Source organism: Mus musculus, chromosome 8 (assembly GCF_000001635.26).
Source record: "Mus musculus strain C57BL/6J chromosome 8, GRCm38.p6 C57BL/6J".
NCBI classification, from domain to species: Eukaryota; Metazoa; Chordata; class Mammalia; order Rodentia; family Muridae; genus Mus; species Mus musculus.
Window position 1 is genome coordinate 102,777,924 of NC_000074.6, and position 10,036 is coordinate 102,787,959.

A 10,036-nucleotide genomic window follows, 5' to 3' on the forward strand; every position below is an offset into this window, starting at 1 on the left:
AAGTAGGAGCTGCTGGCTGTCATCGTTAGTCTAGAAAACCAAATCCCAGTTCTGTGTGCGGGGGAAGGGCTGTGTGTATGCACACAGGCGCATGCATGGGCACAAGCCCAAGGACACGTGTGTACATGCCAGAGGAGGCCACAGACAACTTTCGACCCCTCAGGTGTCATCTACCTTGTCTTGTGAGACAGGGTCTCTCATTGAACCTGGAGCTCACTCATAAGCCAGGCTGGCTGACCAGTGAGCCCCAGGCATATTTATCTGTCTCCACCTCCTAGAGCTGGGATTACATGTGCATGCCACTGGCATTTCTAGGGATTGAACTCAGGTCTTTTTGCTCAGCAAGTCCCTTGATTGACTGAAGTGTCTCCTCAGCCGCGGGGTCTAAGTTCTGCAGTCGGTAGCTTCAGCTTTTATTGGGGCTCAGTAGTCACCGGGCAACATGGTTTTTCCTTTCAAGCAATCTCAGAACACAGATATTACTGTGAGGTCTGTTTTTTCAGAAAAAGCATCTAAGTCTTCACATTGTTTGTGGGTTAGTCTTCACTGGCTATCCATAAACAAAGAAACTTTGAATGCAGGCTACTTAAAGTTCTGAGAAGATGTGGCTGGGACCAGGATCAGCTCAATGGTGTATTCTCCGTGAAGAACATGTATGTATGGTGATTAAGATACAACCCTGAGTAATCAAAATCAATAATACTTAATGCCGTATTTTAAAGTCAAAATTACTGGAAAAGGACCTGGAGAGAGGATACAGTGGGTAACAGAACTTGCTGCTCTTACAGAAAACCTGGGCTCAGTTTCCAGCCCTGACGTGGCAGCTCACAGCTCTTTCACTCCAGTTCCAAATGATTTCATGCCTTCTTCCAGCCTCCATGGGTGCAAGACACACACAGAGAGAACGCATATATAGACACACAATAAATGAATATATCGTTTTAAAGAGCAATGGGAAAAAAAAAACATGATGAATAAAAGACAAAGGTTTAGATAATGGCATGTTTAACCCTGCAAACACCGGCCTAAGCTCACCTTCCCTGTCCTCATTGTCACCATGATGCTGAGCAAGGCTACCGCCATGATTAAATAACTGGGTCAAACTTCAGCAATGATGAAAAACACCCTACCTCTTTCACAACATGCTCACAGGCAAAATGTTCCCAAAGACCACAGTGAGTGCCCTCAGTTTAATCATCAGAGCCAGTCACACCAAGCTTATTCTTATTTAGAAGTAAAATCTAACATGGAGAGCCATGGCCTCTCCTCAAATTCTCCATTCACTGGTGGAACCTGAGGAGAACTGGAAACAGATCTCTAGGTGTCTGAAATTAAGAGGAGGGAGGAGCCACCCGACCACTGAGCTTGTTCTCATAACTAGGTCACCATTATATGGAGGGTGACACTGGGCCTGAAGTCATTCCTTATAAAAGATCTGAACAGTGAGAGCGGAGTTTAATGTGTAAAAGTCACTCCAGTGGGATGGGCCAGATCAGGAGATAAAGGCTTCTCTCCCCATCTGCAACAACATAGAGAATCTGATAAGAAAGCGATGTTTATTCACAAACACTCTTCAAGGAGTACACAATTACAGAAGCCACACAGTAATGCCCTGTTCCCTGGCAGAAGAGTCGTTTATGGAAACTTCCAGACTCAGCCCCCAAAATGTTCTACCTGGGGACTTTGGAAGATCCAAGAAAAATAAGAGAGAGCACTTTAGAGAAAGTTGATAACCCTGCCCCATTTTTCTCTTATGCCCTCTCTGATTTCTTCCCCTTATCCATCAGAGTCCTTTCTCATTTAGCATCCTTAGGTACCAAATATTTTGCCTGACTTGAACTTCAATTAACTGTTAGGTTATGGAACAACAGTTTCTATAGGGAAGTATCCCAGATGTCTACAAATGCCCTCCCACTAAACCAAATGACAATGAAAATTGGTTTACAGTTCCAATGTGCACTATCCGAGAGCCATGAAAATGTAAAATTGCCATTTCTTTAGAAGTTAAATCAACTGTCAGGTGGTGAGTGAGCACCAGTTTACAAAACACTTCATCTTACTTTCCACTAAGTGACTTCATAGTCCCTCCCATAATCCATTTGCATTGATTCCATCTCCATCAAATGTCCACAAATTCCAACACAGCTCAGAGCTGCTAAGAATTCTACTGCTGAACTACCAGGGAAGCAACTCTATTCGGTAAATAAATAAATAAATAAATGCAGAACTATCCACTTAAAGCTGTACTTATTTTTAATAGATTTTTCCTCTTAATTATGACATAGCATTAGTTCTTCAGTTCTTCTGAACGGTAGCAATGACACCACCAAACAGTAGCAAATATAAGTTTCTACAGCCCCAAATATGCAATTTAATCATAAACTATCCTGTCCGTATCACTGAAGAAAGGAAGAAAGAAAGGGAGAAAGAAAGAAGAAAAGAAAGAAAGAAAGAAATAACCCTTAATGGTTAAACCCCAGTGATTGAGGACTAAATTTGAATTAAATTTTATTCTGTGATAAAGTTAGGTTTTATACAGCAATATCAGGGATGAGTTAAGAGTAATAGTAAAACATCTGCTGCTATATTAAAACTGCATACTCCAAAGTGTTTACCAAAAATTAAACTGCACTTATTTTACTTACTTATTTATTTATTTATTTATTTATTTTGCAGATTGCAAGTGTCTCGCAGATGTCTTTAAAACCTCTTGAAAGAAGAGGTAATGTTATTAAATACACATCAGGACTACTCCCCTCCCCCACTTCTAATTCATCCCGTTCTCCTTCCCAAATCAAAATGCTCTTCCTACCCAAACAAACAAAATCAGCATCACCTATTCATCCATCTCCATACATGTGCACATCTGGCACATAGCTGCCTCGGTGACAGCTAACCTTAGCTTATCATCGGCTCAACCCCAATCCTCAGGCTTTGTCTTAGACAATGTCAAGTCACAAAAATTCCCAACTTTCTAGCAAAGTCCAAAGAAGGACGAAAAGACTGCCGGTAACAAATCCTCCCACTCGGAAGACGGTCATGCACACAATCTACCGGAGCAGAGCCCGAGCTGCGGAGACAGGAATCTGGCCTCTTCGCAGAGGTGCAGACAAGACTAGTAACAAAACTGCTTTTCACGGTGCCCTCAAAAAGCAGAGGGGCTCCATGTCGAAAGTTGGAGAAGGTCACCATTGCCCTCTAGTGGCCAAAAGCGCAATCTTCCGCAAAGGAGTCCATTCCCATAGATGCACAAGTCTCTCAATGTCAGTGCAAATGTAAAGCAGAAAGATGTTTAGTTATCCTCCTTCACTCTGTTCTTTAGTCCTTCCAACATAGAGTGGAAACTCTAGATGACCATCACAGTCATTCTGATGGACTGGTGAATGCAGACGAGGAAATTAAAATGTTTCCAACTTTCTCCTGTTTTTCCTTTCTTCCTCCAACAAACCTGTGGATTTTGTTCCTTTTTTTCCATTAAAAATTAACTTATAATTTTAGTTAGGCTAGATATCTTTATATATTTCTGGAGCACTAACTCTGAAGTGGAAACATTGACGTCTTCAAACTATAAATAAAGAATGTGAGCTCTTGATACATTAGCCAACGTCTGATGAAGTAATGACCAATTTCATAAAGGAGAAATTCACTGCATGTATATTTTGATGCAGTAAAATCACTCACTAGTGAGCATATAAATTAAATGAATATTTCTAAGGGAATACTTAGAAATTCATAGCAATTCTCAGGGAATTGATTGTAAGAGAAAAAGTTCACTGCCTCCCCTCAACTCCATGAAGTGTATTTTGTAATTATTAGTCAGTAAATGGGCACACAATAATCAAAGTTTTAAAAAGTCAGTGTTGAAAATAGGCTCGAATAAACATAGCAGACTTTTGAGCTTTCAACATAAAAGCATTGGGGTTGAAGACTAAAATCAGATGTGTAGCCCTTGTTTAGGTGGTTCGGAAACATAGATTTACATATTGTAGATCAAAGTCTATGTAGATTGTCTGATTCCTAGGTTATTGGCACTTATAGGAAAGGTTTCCAGACACTCAGAGCTTGTGGGAGTGTAGGTTTTGTGACTGTAAATCAAACCATGAAGTCAATGTCGTGGTGATTCCCTTCCATATGAGGGTCTCCAAACCTGAATCCTGACAAAGCAGCCATGTAATTCTATTCAAAGTGAAAGAAAAACCATGAATTATGAAGACATGTGCATTAAAGGGGCATGAAATTGATCCACATTCCCCCAAATGATGACATAGCTCTCCAACTCTGCACCCTTCTCCCACAAATAAACATTCTGAAGCCACCACAGAAAATGTGGAAATATGAGTTCTGTGCCAGAGAGAGGAGAGAGAGAGAGAGAGAGAGAGAGAGAGAGAGAGAGAGAGAGAGAGAGAGAGAGAGAGCTGTAGCTTTTACTTTTATTTAAATTAACAAAAGATTGCATCTTAATTGAAAATAGAATTTAAGTTTCTAGTAATTTGCTGTGGTGCACTGATAAGCGTTCCGAACATAATGTAAATTCTGGAGTGTTATCAAGATGGCCCAGTGTTTCCACAAAAACTATTTTTAAAGGCTTTCTTTCTTTCTTTCCTTTTCTTTCTTTTTTCTTTTTGCTTTTGTTTTTTTCCTAGTATGCAATAAATCCACGTTAAACAAATTTCCAAGACTAGATCATCTCATTTCCATTATCCTAATTGTTTACACACACACACACACACACACACACACTCCAGAGATGAAGATTCTCTCTCATTCTCTCTCTCTCTCTCTCTCTCTCTCTCTCTCTCTCTCTCCATATGACATCCCAATCAGGACATATAGAACTAATAATTATAAGAGTGTCAGTAACCATTGCTTGCTACTAAAGATACAAGTATAGACTCCAAGGACTTCAATATGTTTGTTGGGGTGCAATGCCTTGTCTCAGAAGGCAAGATGCAAACCCCAGTTCCACCCAGCAAAGTTTCCTGGCCTTTAGATGCCTCTGTCTGGTCTCTTCTGAGTGCTGATCACATTCCTTTGTACTAGGCAGGATAGATGTTTTGCACAGAGGGTTCGAATACGAGGGCCTAACTGGCCAACCCTAAAACTTAAGAGTCAGAGATTGTTTAAGGAACTTAATGTGCCTGTGGCTTCAGGGTCCCTCTAGTACTGGCCACAGCTATGTCCCTTTGTTTTGTAACTTTTATTCCTTTGTTCTGATAGAAGACCAAGCTGCCTGCAGCTGGGGTTGAGCATCCCTTTCTAGGTTCTGGGGCTCTGTCTCCTTGCTTATGAGAGAAAACAATTCCAACATTATTGAAATGAAGGCCAGTCCCTTCTCTTTTTTCTCTGCTACCCTTAAAGGCGCTCGCACTCAGTTCAGCCTCGTTAATATGCTGATGAGAGGGATCCTCGGTCCTGAGAACACATCTGTAGACCGGTCCCCAGAAATTCCAGACACCCCGCAAACCCCTGGACGTCTGCTACGAGCCCTAGAGATAAGGAAATTGATCTATCCTCTCGCCAGATTAATTATCACTGCTTTCTGTGATTAAACCCAAAACTTACTGCTTCCTAGTCCACAGATAAGACCGATCAGGAGAAAATAGGAAAGGATTCGGGAGCCATCGTTAAAGATTTCTTGAAGAAAAAAAAAAAATGAAGGGGAGACTTTTAGACAAATCTCTACCCTCCTGCAGTGCCAGGCTTTCATTAACAAACCCACTCCCAGCCCTCAGGGACGACCCTCCGTCATGCAGAAACGGCACCGTTAAATAATTAGAAGATGCAATTTCTTCATAGCAGTGCGATAGCCCGTGAAATTCCTGCTGCATTATTAACAAAAAGCAACAGGGCTTCTTCGAACATCTAGCGAACCTTTCACCCGCTGAAGGCAGGAGTGCGGAGCCCGGGTGAAATCCGGGCCTTGGCAAGAGAGAGAATAGGAAGCCTCCTGGGTCCCACTTTCTCCGGGGACCAGGAGCGAAAAGACCCTGCCAAGGCTAGGCTGGGTTGCGAGGGGAATTGGATGCTCCCGCAGCCTCCAGCTTCCCGCTGCTCCTTGCTCTCAGCACATCCCGGCTGGGAGGCCAAGCACAGGGAGGGAGGCCGATTGTGAGGAAACAGTGGAGGCTTGGAGCGCTCCGAGAGGAGGCGCAGGCTTTCCGGGAAGGTTTGATTCTCAAAGTTAACATTGACCCTAGAAAGCTTCCTCCAGTCCAAGCCCGAGTCTAGTCTGAGTCTGAGCCGCTCACAGAGCATTCCCTGCATCACTGGGAGGTTAGGATAGGTGACTGAAGTCCCCGAAAAGGCGGGGGCTGGAGGGGCTAGCTCACACCGCAACCCCCAGCCTCTGAGCCGCAGTCCACAGCCCCCGACCCACACTATCAAAGTGCGGCCAATCCAATCGCCGCTCCCTCCCGGCCGCCGGCTATCTTCTGGGCTTCGACCGCACTCTCTACACAGGCACCGGGTCTAGGGGAGCTCTTTAGGAAGGCGCGGGAGGATCCCCTCTAGGAACCCCGCAGAGAGCGATCTTGTCTGGGGAACAGGCGCAGCGCGGGCGGGCACCGCACAGGGGTCGACTTTCCCTAGAGACATCACGGGAGCAGTCTGCGTGTCCAGAGCTCCGCTCTGCAGTTCCTTGCCCCAACCCAAAGCAATCCCCCTGTGCTGAAGCCTTGGTGCAACAGCCCCTCACCCCGGGGGGGGGGCAACAATCAAAGAACCGGGGAGCGCACATCTGGCGCCTCAAACCCCTGCTCTGCCTGCGTCCACAGCAGGCTGCCTCCCTTTTCTCTGATTTTTAACCTCACCCCCCCCCCAAAAAAAAGCCCTTCTGCTTTGCTTTACTGATCTCCATCAGCCAGCAACCTCCCCCTTCCGCAACAGTCTCTTTCAGAAGCAATTCTTTCCCCTTTCTGCCTACTCCGAGAAGCCCCATCTAGATAGGGTCTAGAGCCGAGCAGAGCGCCTCACCTGGGGCCGTTGCGGGTGGACACGACCTCCTGGCCGGCTGTCCCTGGCACGGGGCGAGCGCAGCGGTGTCAGCCCGGGCCCCGGTCCGAGTCCCATTCACAAGTCGGCGGCGGCTGCGAGCGGCCCCCGCGGCATCTGCTCCTCGGCCCGCGACGCTCCCCTCAGCTGGCGGCGGCCGCGGAATGAGCCGCGGAGCGCGCTAGTGGCAGGAATGAGAAACCGGGGGGAGGTGGCGGGCAGGCGGGCGGGTGAGGGGGGAGGAGGAGGGAGGCCGACGCTGGGAGGGAAAGGGGGGCGGAGAGGAACCGAGGCTGCTAGACGCCGAGAATTGGGCCTGGAGGAGGCGATGGATGCCTACCCTGTCGGCGCTCCTCCCCCCCTGGGGCCCCGAGAGATGCCAAACCCAGGAATAGGTGGCCTGGCCGCCCCTCCTGCCCTGGGTCGCAGCGCTCCGTCTCCTGTGGGGGCTCAGACACAGTCTGGAGCGACTGAAGTTGGGCTCCGGGGATACACAGCCAATCAGGAAGGACGACGGAGGGAAGCTGGAGAGGGCTTGAGAGCCCCCATTTTCCTCTTTTCCTGAAATCCGCTCCAGCTGGACAAGCTAGGGCCTCAACCGGCCCGCCGGAGGATGGATTGGATGGAAGGCATTGCCCAAGTAGGGGAGGCAATCCGGAATTAGGGAGCGCATTCTAGGCTTTATCAGTTAGCACTCTGAAAATATCTCCACGTTGACCACTCCTGCCCAGTGCCCTCTCCCACGAACCTTCAGCATCCCGGTATCTATCCTTTGAGAAATCCGCTTGCGGGGAAATCGGTGAAGACACTAGACAGGGGCATTCGGACTTGAGAAGAATAGAGTTTTTCCTCAATGTTGTTCTACCCTACATGCAAAGCCTTCTTTAGGGTCAGCCCCACCAGGACAGAGTCTCTAGCTTCTGTTCCAGCCAATTACAAGCAACACCCCCATCCGGCAGTTTCACTTGTTGCCTCCCAGAATGGACACCACAGAGCCCCTCAAGGCCCCAAAGAGAATGCCATTCGACCAGAGGATGGGCCTACGTGAAGAATACCCGCACCCTGACTCAGCCCCCTGTTTATATCTTTCTCACGAGAACCCAGCAAAGGATACCCCAACCTGATTCCTGTCCACTTTACAGTGTCTGGGCAGAAGAACTGGATCTTCAAAAAAAAAAAAAAAAAGCGCCAGGGACTGGGCGGGGCGGGGCGCTCTTCCTACCTAGAGCAGCGTGGGGACCCGCACCGTGACTGGGAACTAAGGATCCATGCTTCAGTGGGGACCTTGGATTAGGACAAGTTTCCAGTCTGGAAGATGTTAGAAAGAGCAGAAGTAGAGTTTCCAATGGGCGAAGGATAAAAAGGGATTTTTTGAGGAAAGTCGCGGTGGCTTGGGAGTGGCGACCTCAGGAAAAGAACAATAAAATGACAAGGGACAAAAGCTGGACTATGCAGCAGAAGCAGGAAGACCTAAAGGGGGAGTTTAACAGGAATCAGAAGTTAAAAAAAGAAAAGAGGCCACCAATGGAAGAGAGCGCCAGGACCCAAAGCGCATGGGAAGGGCACTTGAGAACCCAGGGAGAACAAATGGTGGCTGAATCCCACCACCAAAGCACTTAGCCACCAGTCCTGGGGACCCGGAACTCTCACAGATCAACGGTCCCCGTCGGGCTCCTGGAAATGAGATCAGGAACCAAGGCGCAGACAAGACCGCTGGAATATCTGCCCTGTGCTTGCGTTTTCCGCAGCATCTCCAGGTCCCTGTGACACTGGGTGCCGCCCCTACCCCCCACCCACAGTAACCATACTGTTGGAAAGGAAGCGCCTGTCACTCCGTGTGGACGTGGCCTTTAAACTGCCCACTCTTTTGGGGAAAGGGGGCGCTAAGCTTTCAGCTACCCACTTCACTCATCTCCCAGCTTCCCTCTTCCCTCATTCCGGATCGTGCCCAAAGTTCCAGGCCTCCCACCGCCACCGCCACAACACACGCCGCCGCTGGTAGCAGCTGCTGGGCGCCGGAGGGGTGTGGGGGGAAGACTAGCAAGCAGGGGGGGGGGGGAGGTGGTGGTGGGGGGAATCCGGTACTTGTCTGGAGACTGCTAGCTGAGCTTTCTACCTGCTCATCTTGGTGCAGGGACCTAAGCCCCTTCTACCACCATTGGGTTAGGTTTTCTCTTTCTTCTTGATTTCTTTGGCTCTGTCCTTTCATCTGAAGTCGGATCTAAGCCCTAAAACTTTGGGCACGTTCCAAACCACCACCGGAAGTCCCCACTGTAAAAGAACAGAGGGGCTGCTACCTAATCATTCCCACATAACAAGTGAAGTTACAGGGAGGGAGGAACGAACGGAAAGTGTCCCACTAACCCTGGCATTTATGACAGCTCCTGGATTTTCCAATCTTTACCGCGCTGCATGAAGGGAACGAGCAAAACCTACAGCTAACATCCATGTAACCTCTTGCTGGAGCCTGCAGTGAGGAGAGCACCGTGGAGGATAGGCTCATGGACTCCAGTTCGAGGTGTAGCCCAGTCTGAGCCTGTTTACTTGTGATGGGACTTGAGCTGGGCATCGCGTTTGCTTTCTGTCCAGAGTTCACTAAGTGACATTACTTGTTCTTTAGACTATCCATCCACTTCATGAACAATAACATCATCGAATATTTACAATGAAGCTGAACTTCTCTTGGTAGGTTTCAAGTGGCGCTGCACACTTGAATCAACAGTCTTTGCACAATTCTACACCAAGGTTCTTCTCAAAATCAGAAAAAGAAAAACAAAAAACCTGCCACACCAAAATAGTCACGTGAAATGTTCATACCTGCTTTAGTTCCATTGGAGTGTATATGGGAAACAATAGCCAAGGAGAGATGAGGCGGGCACGTAAGAGGTGATGTATCCATTCAATGGAATATTATTCAGCAAGAGAAAGGAGAGGGATCAAGACACTTGTCACATCACGGAGGAACCTCAGAAATATGCTAAAAGCCACATGCAATACGACACATTATTCCACTCATATGTAATGTCTAGAAAAGGCAAGTTTACAG

The 10,036-nt window shown here is 47.4% G+C and overlaps 1 protein-coding gene across 3 annotated transcripts in view; it reads right to left on the reverse strand.

Moving 5' to 3' along the window:
• Nucleotides 1-7,570, reverse strand: part of Cdh11 (cadherin 11) — a 153,399-nt gene extending 145,829 nt beyond the window's left edge. For 2 of the 3 annotated variants that reach the window (XM_006530626.4, XM_030243272.1), the window contains exon 1: nucleotides 6,973-7,570. The gene's annotated coding sequence lies outside the window, so the exon portion shown is untranslated. The remainder of the gene's footprint in view (nucleotides 1-6,972) is intronic. The other variant, NM_009866.5, reaches the window with a different exon arrangement.
• Nucleotides 7,571-10,036: the final 2,466 nt, after the last annotated feature.